Source organism: Symphalangus syndactylus, chromosome 2, assembly GCF_028878055.3.
Source record: "Symphalangus syndactylus isolate Jambi chromosome 2, NHGRI_mSymSyn1-v2.1_pri, whole genome shotgun sequence".
Classification (NCBI taxonomy): Eukaryota; Metazoa; Chordata; class Mammalia; order Primates; family Hylobatidae; genus Symphalangus; species Symphalangus syndactylus.
Window position 1 is genome coordinate 18015008 of NC_072424.2, and position 20349 is coordinate 18035356.

The window sequence follows — 20349 nt, forward strand, 5'->3', positions numbered from 1 at the left end:
TGAATGGAATGTGTGGCTTATGGTGAAAAGAGTTGAAGTGGGTGGCAGTGGAGTCAATGTCCTGGGAATACAGATGATGTGGGCCACAGGCTGAGAAGCTTGGATTTGAGACTTTGGATTCAGTGAAGGTTCAACAGAAACAAGAACAAGAGTGTGACCATGGGAGTCATGGGCCTTAAACAGCCTGGAAGCGGTGATCACTAGACAAAAGCAGGCCAGGGAACTTAAGAGACACTGAATGGATTCTAGAGAGGCACTGTCCAGTATACCAGCAACCAGCCATATGTGGCTACTGTACTCAAATTTAAAATGGCTACAATTAAATGTGGCTGGTGGCTGCTGTATTGGACAGAACAGATAGAGAACATTTCCATCATTGCAGAGCATTCAGTTGGAAAGTGCTGCTCTAGAAGATATTGGAATTATCTGAGAATGATGACCAAAGTGTTTAGGTATAAAAAGACAATAAGCCAGGTTAACTGAATTCAAATCCTGGCTTCACTAATGACTAACAAAGTATCGCCTTAGACCTATTGCTTAGCCTGTCTCTGTCTCATTTTTTTTGCCTCTGGAATGTGGGGGTAATAACAGCACTTACCTTAGAAGGTTGCTGTGAAGGTAAGTTAATATACAGAAAGCACTTAGAAGAGTGCCTGGCAGATAGGAAACACTATTCAAGTGTTAGCTAAGGTGATTATATGTTAAAACTAGAAATGAATGAAGGAGAATAAAAGGGAGAGAGAATCAGAGTAAGAGGATTATTGTCGCAATGAGGGGCAGCAGATGGCATAGCTTGATGGTGGGGCTTGCAAGAAGCTGGGATATTTACAGGGCACAGGCAATGAAAGAGAGGAAGACACCAAACTCATTTGAGGCTCCGCAAAACAGTATGAAAAGTATGAAAAACAACCCACTCTTAGGAAGTCTGTAGGGAAGCTGAATACTCAGGGTGCAGCTTCATATCTGCAGATGTAAGAATGTGAGAAAATCCTTCAGAGAAGAGATTGTGCTGCATCGCGTTTTGATGATGGTGGCCCCTGTGTCCCAAATGGTCCGGTGGAAAAGCCAGAAAGCAGGGCAGGTAGGGAACTGGGTCAAACTACAGTCAGACCAGCATAAGAGTCAGGGTGGCAATGGTTTACTTGGAGGCCAGCACTTCTGGAAGTGCCCAAGGCATTCAGGCTTGGAATCCATGACAGGATGCAAAAGGCCTGATGTCCCCCAGGCGAACGTCGGCATTCATCATACTCACAGCCTCCTCCTCATGCTCCGTGGGTGTTTACAGTGGTATGTCGGGCAGTGTGTTAGGGCTTTTCAGAGAAACAGAATCAATAGGGTATATACGACTATATGAGATCTATTATGGAGGCTGGCTCATGTGATTATGGAGGCTGAGAAGTCCTTCATTCTGCCTTCTGCAAGCTGGAGAACCAGGAAAGCCAGTGGTGTAATTCAGTCCACATCTGAAAGCCTGAAAACGGGAGAATAGAACCAAGGGCAGGAGAAAATGGGTGCCCCAGCTCAAGAAGAGAGAGAGAGAGAATCTGCTCTTCCTCTGTTTGTTCTATTCTGGTTCTCCATGGACATTAGATGATGCCCACCCACATTAGTAAGGGCAGATCATCTTTATGCAGTCTACTGATTCAAATGCTCATCTCTTCCAGAAACACCCACACAAACACTCACTACCAGAAATAATGTTTTACCAGCTATGTGGGCATCTCTTAGCCCAGTCAAGTTGACACATAAAATTAACCATAACAGGCAGTGACAGACAGAGGAGTGGCTCTCCAGGTGAGTTAATATTTGAAAATCAAGTGATTCTTTTGTTTTAGTCTACTTACTCACCAACATATCCCTGCATTTATCCTTCCCTCAGTCATCTGTCTACCTATTTATCTACTCACCCACAAACTCATCCACCCACCTGTGCATCCAACTGTCTACCCTTCCACCTTTCCACCAGTCAGTCCACCCATCCACTTGCTACCCACTCATATATCCATTCCTTTGAGTCCGTATTAAGCACTTCATAAGTATAAGACATGAAATTTAGTGTTTCATTTAGACAACCTTTTCATTTCCAATCATATATCTCAATTTCTTTTTAAAGTGATGGATTTTATGCATGTAAACCCCTTGTCTCATTTATAATTTATCACTTGAGGTCAGTGGCTGCAATTCAAGCCATTTTTCTCTCCTCCACGCTATTTGCATTACTTGTGCATGACTAATTAACTTCTTTAATCACAATAAGCTTCCTTCCAACACTGTCAGTGTTAGGAAAGAACACATCATAAGCATTGTGGTGTTGTTTCCTTAAACATAATAAGGAAATAATAGCTTAGGGTTTATAATTTTACTAACAGTAGAGACATTTGCCCAGAGAGAGATGGATAAATAAAATCTGGTTCAGTAGCTAACGGAATAAATAAATAAATAAATAAATAAATAAATAAATAAATAAATGTATAAGCAGAAGAAAGGATCATGGAAAATATGCACTAAGCCTGCTTGTGCTGTCTCCAGAATAGTGTTTTGAGGAAGGGTAGTAACAATAGCTGACATTTATGAAAGTCTTACCGAGTGCTGTGTTCTGTGTATGAATTATTTTATTTAATTATTACCACATTAAAAGATAAATTTAGCTATTACCCCACTTTGTAGATAGGGAAACTAAGGCATTGCTCCATCTTGCAGCCAAGCATAGGTGGTAAAGCTGAGATTACAGCGAGGCAGGCTGACTTGAGCCCAGGCTCTACCCCTGACCCTCCCCCATTGTATGGAGGGGAAACGCTGAGTGTTGAGGTATCACAGGAGGCCAGGTGTAAAGTGGAAATAGCAAGGCCTAAGAGCTAAAGGCCCCACATGCTAGTCTGAGTCCTGCTGCTGCCTAATTTGTGACCTTGGGTAAGTTACTTTACCCCTGTGGCCCTTGTAAAATGAGTGTAAAATGAGAAGGCTGGACTACATGATCTCTTATATCTGTCAGCCCCAAAGCCTGAAATAGCTACATTACCATATTGCTATCTCTGTAATTCATCTGTGGTGTTAAGCCAAAGTTGCCACAAAGTTACCCAAGCAACCAGAATTACCCAGAGCAAGGATCATAGGGTGGAAATATCAACACACTAACAATGAAACACAGTCCGGGCAATTCTGTGCCTAATGAGAAGGCCAGAGAACATCCCAGCAATCAGAAACTATGGCACAGCAGCACCTTGGTGCCATCCCCTGGAGGACCTGCAAACCACACAGAATTCTTTTTATTTTTTATTTTATTTATTTATTTTTTGAGACAGAGTCTCGCTTTGCTGCCCAAGCTGGAGTACAGTGGCACAATCTCGGCTCATTGCAACCTCCACCTCCTGGGTTCAAGCAATTCTCCTGCCTCTGCCTCCCTAGTAGTTGGGATTACAGGCACCCACCAACACACCAGGCTAATTTTTGTATTTTTAGTAGAGATGTGGTTTTACCATGTTTGCCAGGCTGGTCTCGAACTCCTGACCTCAAGTGATAAGCCTACCTTGACCTCCCAAAGTGCTGAGATTACAGGCATGAGCCATTGCACCCGGCTTCCCACTGCGTTCTTTACAAGTAACAACTTAGAAGGAGGCACGTAAGGAGGATCCAGCACAAAGATGATTGACTCATTGACTTCTCCATTCAACACATATGTGCTGTGTACCTACTACATGCCCTGGAAGCAACCAAGTGCTGGAGATGCAAGGTGAATAGAAAACAGAGACAGGAGACAGCCAAACACCCAACTTAGAGAACTATGACTCACCCTGTGTTAGAAGTATGCACAAATGTTTTGAGGGCTCAATCAAGAACTGTTAATCCACGCTCTTTTTCATACCATTGGCTTCCTTCAGTTCCTTAAACTTCCTGAGCTTTCTCCTTCTGCTTTCCCAGGGTCTGAAATGTTCTTCCTCTTGCCCTAGGGATGAATGCCTCCTATTCATCTTCCAAGGATCAGATTACAAGTCTCCTCCTCCAAGAGGTCCCCTTTGATCTAGAATTCCTCCATCATTCTCCAGCTTAGCATCTAATTAGCCTTATGTTACCTACCACTGTTTTAAATCATTCGTATTTATATATTTACTTATTCCTTTACACCCTCAGGAGAGCAGGCATTACATCTGCTATATTATCCATGGTATCGCCAGTGCCCCAATTAGTGCCTATGTGTAATTACTAATGTTTTCTAAATAAATAGATGTCTGGGGAGGACAGGGAAGTCTTCACAGGGGAAGCATCTAAAGGAAGAGCAGGATTCCTCAGTATGCAGAGTGAGGACAGGGGTTTTTAGGAGATCAGCATGTGCAAAGGCACTGGGGTAAGATCAAGAAGGCTGATCCCAGAAAACTGCCTGATGGGGACTAAGAGACTTGTTCTCCTCTTGATGCCTGAGAGCCTATCCCTGAAAGTGTCAGCCCTTCCACCTTTCTTCATTGGCAAAATGTTGAGTCAGAGCAAACAAAATCGCTCAGTCTAAAATAAAACAAGGCTAAGAAAACCAAGGAAATGATGCAAATACAGCTTATCAGATGCATAGGTGGGAAGAAAAACCTCACAGTTGATGAAACTACACATGAAAATGAAGCATGATTTGTTTCCAGATTGTTCCACGAAAAGCATACACTATGTTTGTCTTGGTGTAATTTACTAAAAGGACTGGCAGACAGTTATTAACACATTAGTTTAATTTATACTTGCTAATAGGCCCATTGTGTCATTCTCATCACCCATGAGATCAACTCTGGATAGTACAGTTCTGTAAAAAAAAAAAAGCCAGGCAAGGCCCGTCTGCCTTCTCATTGGCCCCAGGTATTAAGTGCCTTCTTCTCATCTCATCCTTCATTCATAAGGATGGGAGGATGCACATGAGGCTTCCTCTGAGTTGCAGAGCATCACAGAAATTTGGTTTGTGGCATCTTCCAGACCCTACTCAAATGCAGATGCCAAGTCTCATCCCTTCGTGTTACCCATTTGCATAGAAAGTGCACTCTGGGGCTTCTAGCTTTGAGAGCGGAAATTAACCAGTGATACAGAAAGGATGCTACGTTATATCTAGGTTGATTCCAAACATGCTTATGGCAGGGCTGGTGCCACAGTGCATACACCAATGGAATTAATGATGATTAGATACCCTCCTTGTCAAGTAGAATTGGAGAAGTGGTCATTACTTGAGTTTATGATTCCTCAAACAAAACAAATGAGCACACCCTTCCTAAGGAAAAGCCTCCCCCCACCCCATCTAAGCATTAGCCACTCCCTGGAGTTTCAGTGGATGCCAGTTCCATTTCTAAAGGAAGCATCTTACAGAACAAAGGCTAGAGACTAGAGCAGAACCTTGCTAGAACTAACTTTATGGTGAGATTGTTCAGGGAAGCTACAGCATCATATCCCAGATTTACTGTGTTATAAAACACAGGCAAATTATGCTTTGAAATACTTATTGATTGAGTATAATGAAGGTTTCTGTGTCTTAGTCAGTTTGGGCTGCTATGGCAAAACTCCATAGACTGGGTGGCTTAAACCACAAACATTTGTTTCCCACAGTTCTGGAGGTTGGATAGTTCAAGGTCAAGGTACCAACAGATTACTATGTGGTGAGGGCTCTCTTTCTGGTTTGCACATGGCCACCTTCTTGCTATGTTCTCACATGGCACAGAGAGAAAGAGAGAGAGAGAGAGAAGAAGAGAGAGAGCATAAGAGCAAGAGCACACTCTTGTCTCTTTTCCTCTCTTATAATGGCACTCTCCTCTGATGGTAGCTTCACCCTCATAATTTCATCTGTAGACCTAATTACTTCCCAAAGGCCCCACCTCCAAATACTGTCACATTGAGGATTCGGGCTTCAACATATGAATTTGGAAATTGGTACCAACATTCAGCCCAGAGCAATAAGTAATACAATGTTTTTGCCTCCCTTTTCAAACCCAGCTTTGAAGTCTACTGTTGAAAAACTTGATTTTTATCCCCACCTAATAACACTTTAATTTTTAAAATTATCAGTGCTCCTCCAAAGGGAAGTTACACTTTTGAATCAATTAGAAATTTCTTAGTAATCAGGTATTTAAACAATGCCCTATCCTGTGATTTGAAGTAGTTTCTAACTTCTCTGGGGTACACTTGACAGTGCAAAATGCTCAGACAGCTCCTGGGGACAGCTGTTCTGCCATTTTTCTACACAAGTAACAACCATGTTCCTGGAATTTCCAGGAAAATGAGGTAGGAGGTATTCCTACTGCATTTTGATGTATTTAAACAGCTCCATAAATCAAATAGCTTGTGCAGAGGAATTTCTTGTTTTTCACCAAGAAAACAGCTAGGGGACTTCAGGACCCAGCTCCATTGTCACAGGTTAGATAAAATGATGACCATATCTCACAATGACTCTAATGCAAACAGCTCCACTGAGTCTCTGCAAAGTTCAAAACACATCTAGGAGCATGGAATGGTTCCTCCAGGAAGCCACTTTGCTAGTGTCTGTGATGTGCAGGCATGAAATATATAGCAGACAATTATTCAAAGACAGAACTATTCTCTTTCCCTCTCCCTCTCTTCCTCTGTATCTCTCTCTCTCTCTCTCTCTGGCAAGTAACTCAGTAAATGTATGGTGCCATTTTATCTATTATTAAAATGACTACATAAAATGAAGGAGAATAATTCAATAATTTGGCCTATAAAAATGAAATGGACTGGGTCGTCCATGAACGGGAGCCTGGTTCCCAGCATTCTGGAATGCTCTGCTCATTCCAGAACGTAACATCATTATTTAACCTGCCTTGTCCTGCCTTATTTACCATGCCCCCCTCCTGCTGGGCTTGTTTCCCACCCTGGGCTCAGGACCACTCTGCAGAGACTTGCCTGCAAATGCAAGAAAATGTGTGCAAGGGAACTTCCATTATGGCCCTCCTCCCACATTATCAGTATTTTAATAAAAGCAATGCAAGCACAGGGAGGAAAAAGAAAATCTCAAACCGTACAGAGAAAGGGTTAAAGTGAGAAAGGACCATTCTCTCTCCCCTTCCCCTTTGAGTCCTTTGCAAAGATAACCATTATCAATATTTCTTGCACATCTTTCAGTAAAATATTTATGTGTGTAACTGCATACATTTGCATATGGTTTTAACATATTCAATTAGGGTTATGTTTTATGTATGCGTATACTATTCTTGATTTTTCTTTTAACATGTGTTGAAAATCATTTCACATCACATACATCTCTTTTTAAATGTATATTTCATTTTACTTTTTATTGTGGTAAAATATATATAAAACTTATCATTTTAATTCTTTTTAAGTGTATAATTCGGTGGCATTAGGTACTTTCACAATGTTATATAGTCATCACCACTATTTTCAGAGCTCTCTCATACCAAACAGAAATTCTGTACCCATTAACCCATTTATGCTAGAAGTTGCAATTTTTGGAATTGCAGACATGTGTGAAAAATCAGACCCTGGCAATGACCTTGAGCAGTAGGATATAAATAACTCCTACAGGCTTAGTGTTCCATTACTGGAACACTAGGCATAAATGGGCAATAACTCCCCATTTTCCCCTCCCACTAGCCCCTGGAAACTTCTTTCTACTTTCTGTCTCTACAGCTTTGCCTATTTCAGGCACTTCATATAAGCAAAATCAAATATGTGTCCTTTGGTGCCTGGCTTATCTCACTTAGCATAATCTTTTCAAGGTTCATCCATGTCACAGCATGCTCAGAATTCCATTCTTTTTTAAGGCTGAATCACATTTCATTGCATGGATATGGCACATTTTGTTCATGCATTTATCTGTTGATGAACACCAACTTTTGGTGACTGTGAATAATGCTATTAGCATACAAGTATCTGTTGAGTCCCTGCATTTTATTATATTGGGTATAAAGCTAGGAGTGGAATTGCTAGATCATATGGGAGTTCTATGTTTAACTTTTTAACTGCCAAATCATTTTCCACAGCCACTGCACCATTTTACATTCCCATCAGCAATGCACAAGGGTTCTAATTTCTCCATATTGTCCCCAGTGCTCGTTATTTTCTTTTTGAAACAATTAGCCATCCTAGTGGGTATGAAGTTGCATCTCACTGTGGTTTTGATATGTATTTCTCTAACGACTAACGGTGTTAAACATCTTTTCATGTGCTTATTAGCCATTTGTTTATCTTCTTTGGAGAAATATCTCAAGTTCTTTGCCCATTTTTGAATTTGATTGTTCTTTTTGTTTTTTAGTTTTATCTATTTATTTTTTAAATAAACTTTTTAAATTGAAGCACATCATATATAAAGTGCCAAAATCATCAGTATAGATCTTGACGAATTTTCAAAGTGAATACATCCAAATAATCGCCATCTTGTTCAAGAGATAAAATATTACTCAGCACCCCAGATGGCTCCGTCATGCCCCATCCTAGTCATTAGTTACCCTCAACAAAGGTCCCCCTCACTCCAGCTTCTATCACTATCATTTAGTTTCTCCTGCTTTTGAGCTTTAGACACCTAAAATCATAAGATATAATATGTCCTACAGGTTGAGTATATTTTATCCAAAATACTTAGAACTAGAAATGTAATTTTTTTTCAGATTTTGGAACATTTGCAGTACACTTACTGGTTGAGCATCCCAAATCCAAAAATCCAAAATCCAAAATGCTTCAATAAGCATTTCCTTTGAGTATCATGTTGGTCCTCGAGTTTTGGATTTGGAGCACTTCACATTCCAAATTTTCAGATTTGGAATACTCAAACTGTATTATACTATCTTTTTTATGTCCAGCTTCTTTTACTCAACATTGCGTTTGTGAAATTCATCTATGTTGTTAGTTTATTCATTTTAATTGGTGTATGATATTCCAATAGCATGTTTATTCTACAGTTTATTGATCCAATCTATGACGTTTGTATATTTGGATTGTTTCCAGTTTGGGCTAATATAAATACTCCACAGCAGCTAGGAACATTTTTATAGTGTCTTTTGGTGGTTATATATATGCATATCTGTGGTGTATACACATAGCAGTGGATCTGCTGGGTTATATGGTATGCGTATTTTTCCAAAGTGGTTGTACTGATTTGTACTCCAACCAGTAATATAATTATCTTAGAATAAATATCCGAATTAATTTTAGTAATCCATTGTGTAGATGTGCATAATTAAACTCTCTATTCTCCTACTAAAAATGCTTAGCTTGTTTGCAGCTTTTAAATTTTTATATTTTTGCTATTATAAACAGTGCTGCAATGAGTATCCTTACACATATAAATTAGGAAAGTTTTGCAAATACAACCACAGGGTAAATTCCTAGCAGAGTAACTCCTTTGCCTACATGTCTATGCATTAAACATTTTGACAGACATAACCAAATTACCCTCCTACGTGGTTACAAACATTTCTACTCCCACTGACATTAGGAGGTTGACTGCCAAATACTACCTCCCTACCCTCTCCCAAAAACAGTTAATTTAATTGTTTCCAACTTGATGGGTGAACAATGGCATTACTTTGTTGCTCTGATTTGCATTTTTTTAATTATGGAGTGAGTTTCTTACTTTCATTTTTAACCTGTCACTGCAGTCAGTGACAAGAGGAGGCAGCCACTTAACCCAAAGATAGGAGAAGAAGCTTCCTTCTCACCACATCAGCATCCTCTCCATGCAAGACAAATGGTAAATCCAACTCAAATTTGTTTGTCAGGCTCTAAAGTTCTCAAAAGCATCTGGAGTATATCATAACATTGCCTTTTCCATTACAATTATTGGTGGCATCCCAGCTGTGAAGTGGGTCTCGGTGGGCAGTATGGCTGTCTCATGACTGGCTGCTCCTTCCTGCCCAATCATTCTCCTAAGAGCAACTCCGTTTTGTCTGTTGAGGCAACAGGAGATCACGGCTTCACCAGTAGCAGCAGCACGGCTTGTCAGGACTTGCCTGGGCTGATGAAGGTCCTCACGGCTTCCTTTGACCAAGAAAGTTTGAGTGTTGAATTCTCCCTATGGTTGGAGAGTACCATCTCTGCAAAGACTCTAAATGTGAGTCCCATGCTAGCTGATTTCCAAGAAATATTGAAAGCTGCTGTGTTTGCTTCCTATGGCTGCTATAACAAATTACCAAAAACTAGGTGGCCTCAAAAACCAAAATGAATTATCTCATAGTTCTGGAGGCCAGAAGCCTGAAAACAAGGTGTCAGCAGAGCTATATTCTCTGGAAGGCTTCAGGGGAGAATCTGTTCCTAACCTCTCTCCTGGCTTCTGGTGTCAAGGCAAGCCTGGGCATTCCTTGGCTTGCAGCTGCATAGCTCCCATCTCCGCCTCCATTATTATCACATTGCATTCTCCCTGTGTGCACCTGTGTCCACCTCTCTTTTTCTAAAGACACCAGTCATACTGGATTAGAGCCCACCCCAAAGACCTCATTTTAGCTTGAATACATCTTCAAAGAATTTATTTCCAAATAAGGTCACATTCACAGGTACTGGGGGTTAGGACTTCACCATATATTTTCAGGGAGACACAATTCAACCCATAACAGCTGCCTATGTCTGGAAACTTGCCTCTAAACTCTCACCTTCCCAACCTATTCTTCATCTTAACACCAAGTGACCTGAGTCATTTTTCTAAATTGTGGGAACCGTCCTGCCACACCCTTCCTAGGATATACATCACAGCTCTGGCCATTTGCAGAATCAAATCCAAACTCCTTAGCATGGAGGCCCTTCAGTACCCATCCCTTTCTCATTTCTGCCTCTTCTTCACTACTTCCCCATCATATGCCTTGCATTCCAGCACCCCCTGGCTATTTACCCTTCCCCCAACATACCCTGCTTTTTGACTTTTATTTCTAAACCTGGAATGTTATTCTCTCATGCACTCTACCTCCTGAAGTCTTTATTCATCCCTCAAGCCATCCCCAAAGCAAATGCCACCTCTTCCAAAAAGCCTGCCCCAATCCTCCCTTGGGGTGGGAAGGTTAATTCATCTTCCTCTATAATCCAGACCCCACTCCTTGTATTACTTCCTTCTGCCTATAGCTAGGCCTTGGTGTGCCCATCTTCCCTGCCAGGGCGTCTCTTCAAGCTAGGAACTGTGGCCTGTATGAGTGAATGCCAGCACATGGTAGGTGCTATTGAAGTTTCTGGAAGAGAGACATGGATGATTTAAGGACAGTGGTGTGAGCTTCTAACTGGTTGCAGTGGAGTAGAGTCAGCACACCTCATGTCAAGTGCTCATGAAAATGAATAGGGACCACTTCAAGCCAACTCCCTTCCCCCTTCCCTAGTGAGGAAACAAAGCCCCTGATACCTACTCTTGGCATAATAACAACAGAGCACTGACGCGTTCTCCCCACTCTGAGGACAGGACCATGTCCTATTTGTCTTTATACTTCAAGGGCCTAGCACAGCACAATAGGTGAATAGGTCTCTGGTGAGTGATGCCTGTTTGATAAATTAATTCCTTGACCACTGAACCAGAACTAGGCACAGCACTTGGAATTGGAACCAAGCTTAGGTAGAGTTGCCAACGTTAAACACCTAGCACAGTGGCCCTCCAACAGTAGGGGCTGTTGGTATTGTCATTTATTACCGAAAGGAGAGTGAACTTGACTCTTAGATTTGGTCTCAGTGAAACTGCATTTCTTTCAGAGGTTGAATTGAGTTTCCCGATGAGTACCAAAAATGCAACAATTTGGTGGTATTGAGGAGAAAGTTGAAAGCTTGTTCCCAGAGGTGCTGGTGGCACAGAAGCAGGTTCTTCCTTTGTGTGGAGTGGCCACAGGACACAAACAGGCAAGGCCCAGGGAGTGCTGTGAAGAAGGGTTCAGGGTTCTCCATGCCCTGCCTCCAACCCATCTCCCCTGCCCACCAGCTCTTTTGCAGTGTTTCTTATCTCAGCAAATGACCCCACTGTCCATCCTGGCATCAAGTTAGGAACTTAAGCGTCATCCTGTACCCTGAACCTCTCCACTACCTTTCTAAATCTAAAACTACTTCTTGTCAATGTCATCTTTTGAATTGCTTCCAAAGATCCAATTATTCCCACTACCATCTCCATCCCATCTCCCCCATCTCTCCCGGATTCCCTACTGCTCTCCCATTTCCATTCCTGCCCCGCTACACTGCAGCCAGAGAGGTCCTTACAAAATGGAAATCAATTGCATTTAAAACACAGATTCACAAACACTCGGTCTTAAAAGACTTGCTCTTGAAACCCTGTAAGAGTTTCCCCTTGGTATGGGAATAAGTGTAACAGGAATTCCTGGCAATGCCTACCAGACCCTGCATAGGCTGTACAATACTCCCTGCCCTCTCAGACCCACCTTGACTTGTTCACCCCTCACTCACTACCACACTGGCCTTTGCTCAGTTCCTGGTACATGGGTGCCCCTTCTCACCTCAAGGCCTTTGAACTTGCTGATCCATCTTTCTGGAATATTCTTCTCTCACCTTGAACCAAGTAAGCCAACCTCAGCCTTCAGATTCCCTTCAAGCACCACTTCCCTGGAAAGCCTTCCTTATCCCTTTGGCTTAAATTTGATCTCCTACTGCACACTCTCTGATACTGTATGCCTCTCCTTTTTTCCATTTTAGTGTTCACTGTACAATTATTTAATGCAGATGCATATTTCTCCCTTACTATGCTGTAGGCCCCATAGGAAAGGCACTCTGTTTTCTCCTCATTATCACATTCTCCTGACCTAATCAGTACCTGGCATGTACTAGGTGCACAGTAAACACTTGTTGAATGGATACGTGATGAATGATGAATGAATGAACATGTGCATGCTTTTGTAGTTGCCTGTGTACCCACTTGATTGAAATTCTGGTATCTTGCACTACACAGCAGGGTGAGAGAGATGATTTGGTTTTCGGACACGTGTAAAAGAAGTGCCACTGATCACCCAGCTTGTCATAAAATAATCTCAGTAAGGCAACCGCTGCAGCTACCAGAACAGTGAGTGAGCAAAGACTGTGGGCCTCCCCACAGTTGGCACTAGTTGAAAATGTTCCCCAAGTACCTTATATAAAACTGTTCAGGGAGGTTATTTGTGCTGATTTATCCGTTGGAACATTAGAGGACGTTTGCCAAGAATAATGATTTCCATTGCAACACAGGTAGTGCTTCTTCTGAGAAAATTACCCAACAGATTTGGCTGCCTCTCTAGGCACCTGTTTGAAGGTAGAGAAATGATGTCAACAAAGTAGAAACGAACCCCATTTATCCTTCATTTGCTATGCCAAATGGGCAGGCAGCCATTCAACTAAAGCCCAATCAAACAATTCAATCAGATATAAAATGAAGAGGTGTAGCAGCAATAATGGTGAGAACGATGCTGAGCGTGCTGGGTGCTGTTTATTGAGCTCTCTCTGCATGCCAGGCACAGTGCAGGACACCCTCTAGGTAGGCTCTTGTTTAATTCTCACAAACACTCTCCAGATGCGAGTCCCTTTGACTGAGGAATGGATGGCTCAGAGAGGTTCAGCGTATCAGCCAAAGTCCACAGCAGGAAATTGTGTAGCCCAGAGCTCCAGACCTAGGTATGTGTGACTCCAGCAGAGTGAGTCATTGTGGATTATAAACCAGGTAAATCACCTCCCTGTGGCCTCCACTTCCCCACCCTCTGCCCCAGTCAGTTCTGCTACAGCAAAACTGGGGGACTGAGTTCACATCAGAATGTCAACTGTGTGACTGGAAATATGGATAATCCTCACAGCCCTGTGGTGTACAATATTATCATCCCATTTTACAAATGGGCAAACTGAGGCCTGGGGAGGTTAGTACATGCCTACATTTCATCATTAGTAAGTGCCTTGCCAGGTATTTGAACTCAAGACTCTGGCTTTGGAGCTCCTGCCTTATTTGACTCCCCTTCCCCTACATAATGTGCCCCTCTTCTGTCCATAGCCAGTATCACTCTCACCCCCAAGCAGCAACACCTAAGAGAAAAGGATTAGAGAATTGAGACCCAGGCTGATGGAGAACTCCCTGCCTAGTTTTTTTTAACCCAAGTCTGGTTTCTTTGCATTTCTGGCAGGTGCTGATTGCAACAATTACTCTTCTCTCTTTACAGAGCTGCTGAAAATACATGAAGTCAGAGGTCACTTAGCAAAATAATGACACTCTATTGAAATCATAGGTCTGATTTAAATTAATGTTCTGTAGTCTATCCGTCCATTTTGGGGGAATCAGAAACCACAAAAGGATTCTATCACCAAATCTACTCTTCCTTTCCCCAGAGCAGGCTTATCACAAGACTGGCAAAGTCAGCTGAAGCTGCCAGTGCTGAAACTCCGAAAATGACCCCCCAATTTCTAAAACACTCCCTCTCCGTTGGAAGTTCTAGAAAGATATCTGGTTTCATTGGAGACCTCAATCAGTCCCCAGCTACTTCAGGGCCTGAGGGTGTCTTGGAATGATGGTTCTTTGAACAGGTTAAATTACATCTGCTGAGAAAGGAAAGCAGACAAAATACAACTGAGAAATGCCATCAGTGTTTCCTTGACAAAAGGTCTCTTCCATTATGACTTCAATTGTTCTCTCAGCCTTTCTGTTTAAAATAGAATTACCTTCACATTGGTCCACAGGAGACAGGACTCTGGAATGGAAACTAATCTTTCTACATAGCAACAAAAAGTACAGAATTTTAAATGACACAATCTAAAGTTAGACATGCGGAATTTGGGCAGGACCTACTCTGAGCACTGTACCCCAAAACCTTGCCTGGGTGGTTAAGGAGAGGGTACATGAGTATCTATGGCCACAAACTCCCTGAGTGCAAGAATCTTGGTCTAGAACAGAGGCTGCCATTTAATAAACACTTGAAACATATTTATTAAATGATCAAATAACAAAAGTAGAGACAACCCAAATATCAACCAATAGAGAATAGCTAAATTAATGACTACAGCTCAGAGATTAATGATAAAGCAAGAGCCGACATGTTAGCTGTCGATAGTATATGGCTAAGGGCAAAGGGAACAGCTTACATTGTCACACTTTTTTGCCAGAATGAAAAGAACAAAAGCTATGGACAAGTGTATGTGTGTGTGTGTGTGTGTGTGTGTGTGTCTGTCTGTCTGTCTGCCTGTCTCAGGGTCTGGAAGAATACACACCAAACTGCTGTCATGTCACAGGAGCTGGACTAGAGAAGAGGATTTAGGGAATGGAAGACTACCACTATTTATGCTCTTCCATTGGGTTTCAATTTCTAATGATCAATGTGTATTGATTCTCTAATAAAAAAAGAGAAGTAAATTAATAATACAAAAAATAAAATCGGTTTCCTGTTGACTTATAAATTGAGATATCGGCTATACAGGCTTCCAAGTTTCCAGTTCTCTGAGATTGTGGCATTCATTCATTGGCATTGATCTATCTCTCTGGAACTCCTGGGGCTCCAGTTTTGAATATGCAGTCAGTGATTCTTGGCCACATGACAAGGGAGATGGCAGGCAGGGATGGTATTGGACGTTTATAAAATACAAGGCTGAGCCCTAGCCAATCAATTTGCGTGAAGCATCAGAAATTAAAATATCTGCTGAAAATAACTGGAAAAATCATGTAAGTTGTATGTCGTGGGAACTTTGAGACAAAGCTCTGGAGTGGGAGCCACCACTACCAACAGTTCTATAGTGAACACAGTATAACCACTGAGCAGGGACTCATGATAATAAACACAAACGCTTATTCACCTGGAAGGTCCCAGGCACCACACTGTGGCTGAGGCTAGGAAGGACATCAGAGGCAATAATTTGTTGCTGATATAGTTTGGCTGTGTCCCCACCCAAATCTCATCTTGAATTGTAGCTCCCATAATGCCCAAGTGTCATGGGAGGGACCCAGTGGGAGGTAATTGAATCATAGGGGACAGGCCTTTCGCATGCTGTTCTCATGATAGCGAGTAAGTCTCATGAGATCTGATGGTTTTATAAAGGGGAGTTCCCTTGCACCTGCTCTCTTGTCTGCCACCATGTAAGATTTCCCTTTGCTCTTCCTTTGCCTTCTGCCATGATTGTGAGACCTCCCCAGCCATGCGGAACTGTGAGTTAAACCTCTTTCTTTTATAAATTATCCAGTCTCAGGTATGTCTTTATTAGCGGCATGAGAACAGACTAATACAGTGGCTCTGCAGGCTACCCTACATATCCTCCTTTCTTGTCTCTTTTTATCTCTTCTAAACCCTCCAGAGGGCCTTTCTTCCTTCCCCCAGTCCCTTAGGGTTATCGCTTTGAGCTTCTCACACTTACCTCCCCCAACTCTACTTCTTGGGGTTCTTCTTTCCATCCCAAGCTAAGCTCTGGAAGTAAATGCAAATCTCCAACTTCCTGGCTGTTTAAAATAAGCACTTCAGACCCTCTCTTTGTTTATTTGAAAAGGTGTATTGCCAATTATGAGGGACAGATATGTGATTATAAAAATACGCTAGTGGAGAATTTATCAAACCATTAAGCAGTGGTTCCAACTTTAGGACTCATTAGAATCACCCTAGAAGCTTGTAAAAGTCCCTGTCCCTAAAGACTCCTAAGGCTGATACATGTAGAGATAAAAGTTTTCATGTACATTTAAATTTTCTTCACAGGTACTTTAATGAAATCACTGGAAGGTTTCCTAAATTCACCCAAGGCCGGGCATGGTGGCTCACCCCTGTGATCTCAGCACTTTGGGAGGCCAAGGCAGCGGATTACCTGAAGTCAGGAGCTCAAGACCAGTCTGGCTAACAATGCCGAAACCCCATCTCTACTAAAAAAAAATTACAATAATTAGACGGGTGTGGTGGCAGGCACCTGTAATCCCAGCTACTTGGGAGGCTGAGTCAGGGAGAATTGCTTGAACCCAGGAGGCGGAGGTTGCAGTGAGCTGAGATCATGCAACACTGCACTCCAGTCTGGGCTACAGAGTGAAACTCTGTCTCAAAAAAATAATAATAGTAATAAAATAGAAAAATAAAAATAAATTCACCCAAGTGGAAAACTAAACACAAGACCGACAGTCCAATTAATCTCATTCCCGAATAACATGAGGAACTGGAGACAGCACAAAGAAACGGGGAGGCCTCAAAGAAAATTTAAAAAATCTGCACATTTTTATGCCTAAAATCAAGTTAACATGTTTTAGAAAAGACTCCAGAAAATATTCAAATTAAGTATTAACTGTAAATCCATTTGTTTATATTGGAGACATGGATCATTAGCTGCTGCTTAGAAATCCAGTAATTCAATCTTTAATATTTAGAAATTAAAAGGAGACAATATAGTCTCCTGTCATTACACAAAACTGAAACACCAAAGACATTAACACAAGGACCAAATGGTAGCCAAATGGAAAAAGCTATTGACAGCAGAGAGAAGAACCTTACATGAAACTAGTGCAGTAGCTTCTGGGGTCACAGTTGGAGGAGGTTCCCTCAGGCCCTTCCTGTCCGCCTTCCCTACAAGCATCTGCTGTAGTTCAGAGCAGGGTTGGCCAGGAAGGGAAAGCACAGGAGGGCTGCAGCCCCTAAACCTGGCTTGGGGCGGACAGTGCAAGACGGGAGGGGTTGGTCCAGGGACCATGGTCTCCCATCTGGCCACCTTCTGGAACACTTAGGACTTGATAAAACCCTGGCTGGGAGGGGGCCCGAAAGTTTCTGGTGGCCTCTTTCCCTGCCCAAACTACTAAAGTTTCGTTGATTTGCAAGGGATAGACCAACTTTAGCTAGATGGGGGTGTGAAAATTCTTGAAAGGATATCAGAGTATCTCATGGAGATGATAGGAACCAGGGAGTTGCACAGCTAAGGAGTCTAAGGCCTTCTGTCTAAATGTCTCCCCTTAATGTAACTTGGCTCCTGTGACACTGCAGGGCTCTCCTAACACTAATTGTCCTGAGTTAGCACAGACTCCACAGGCTAAGGACTCAGTTCCTGGCAAGACTGCCCTTACTCCAGATGCCAGCCACAAGGTCGGAGGTCCCAGGCCACCTGAGATTCTTACCAATTAGCTGCATATGCAGAAGCTTCCCGGGACCACCACAGATTTAAAAACTCACTAGAATAACTCACAGGACCTTGGAAAGCACTAACCTACAATGGAAGTTTTATTATAAAGGATACAAATCCGGACCAGTGAAATGAAGAGACACATACAGTGAGGTCTGGGAGGGTCTCAAATGCAGAGCTGTTCCCTGTCCCATGGAATCATGGCGCATGCCCCTCTTGGCACATTGATGGGTTCACCAATCAGAAAGTTTATCAGAGCCCTGGTATCTAGAGTTGTTATTGAGATGTCGTTCTGTAGGGATGATTGATGGAATCATTGGCCACGTAACTAAACCCAATCTTCAGCCCTCCTCCTCTCCTCAAAGGTGGGACTGATGGCTCAAAGCCCTAAGCCCCTAATCACATGGTTGGTGTTTCAGACACGACCAGCCCCCACCCTGAGTCATCTTCACATAAATTCGGATGTGGTCTAAGGGCACACCGCGAATGACAAAGACACTCATACACTCAGGATATTCCTAGGGTTTAGAAGCTCCCTCTCAGAAGCCAGGGACAAAGATCTGACAGATACTTTACTGTATATCTCTCCATTCCCTGCTTCCAATTCTCCATTTGTTTTCTTCAGGAAACAAATCTAATTGGCCTATCTTGGGTCCAGAATCCACTCCTGGTTTAATAAACCATAGAACCAAGGAGCCAAAATCAAGCTCCTAGGCCAAACCCCTGTAAGGGATATGCTGGAGAGGAGGGGCAGGCAGATCCCCTCTCCCCACAGGCGTCTACAAGGACCTGATCAGTAGCATTAAGTCAATAGTCCAGCAGCCAGGAAGAGGAGACCTGGATTCTAGTCCCAGTTATTTCCTTGGGAAAAGAAAGGCAGTTTATGTATTACTAATGGAAGACTGAATGTATCCTGGAACAGTCAGAGTCGAAACAAGCATTATAAAATCTGTCAGAAATGAGACAGATGCCTGTGGAAGGTGGAACTTTGTGTGAGACGATGTATTTCATTAAAATGACAAAATTTTCTCCAAGTAATTGAACGCTTCTTCAATCTTACCATAGAAATAGCACGAATGTGCTGATTATATGAAGTTCAGAGATTATATTAGGTTCTCTACTTCATAAACTGATGTAGGAAAATTTCTATTTAGGAAACACCTGTCACTCCAAAGACTTTAAATTTAAAAATAGCCAACGATAAAAAGGAAAACAATTGGATATGTTTGAAACATTGAAATAAATGGTGTGTTATTTCATCAAAACAAGAAAGCTGAAAATACGATATGGCACTGTTCTGCCTGAATACACACAGGCAAATTAATGTGATATGAGAATGGAGAAATCTCACCAAATTGCTAATATCCAAAGACAGAACATTCTTTATGCTTTGACCCAGGTTAATAATTTATCCCACAGAAACTGCTATGCATGGTCAGTTTACAAAGTGAGTTGAAAAGGAAGCTTTTAGAAACAACAGGACAAAAATACTTAGATTCTCAAGATCTGGTTTATGTTTAGGCCACATTCCCTTTTCCAACCTGTCAAGTCTAACTGAAAAGAAAAGATTGATGCCCATAAACTACCCTAGGGAGCCTGTCCTCTGCCTGTGCATTGGCCCATCCAGCATTGACTTAAACTTCCAGTCATAATACAGGAGGAGCAAGCCCTGTTTCTAGTTTGGCTCCAGATAGCATGATACAGTTGGGAGGATTTATCTCCAAACAGATACAGTCATAACCCCTTCTCCTAATTTTGCAGACAGGCTGGCTGTAAGCTCTACACACACGAAGTAAAATGCATGTAGGGGAAGCGTGAAGCCACCGCAGAAGCCAGCAGGTTTCAGTGCTGCACCTTGACCATGCTGTCTAATCAAAAGGATCATTTATCTCAGTGATGGGTGATCCACAGGCCACAGACCTGAGGGACACAGGAGTAATTTCAAAGCATTCATGAATACATATGGCAACAGACACTGTCATTTTGATCTGCATTTCCATAGAAACAAAATAGTGCTAGATTTATGCCTGTAGGTGCTATTAAGATTAAATAAAAATAGTTTTTTAAAACCCTACTTTTTAATCTTTTTCAGAATTTCAACCTTTATTTTAGATTTAGGGGGTGTATATACAGGTTTGTTACATGGGTATATTGGTATATTGGGTGATGCTGAGGTTTGGGATAGAAATGAATCCATCACTCAGGTAGTGAGCATAGTACCCAATAGTTAGTTTTTCAACCCTTCCCCTTTCCCCACTCCTCCTTCTAGTAGTTTCCAGTGTTTATTGCTGCCATCTTTATGTCCATGAGTACCCAATGTTTAGCTCCCACTTATAAATGAGAACATGTGGTATTTGGTTTCCTGTT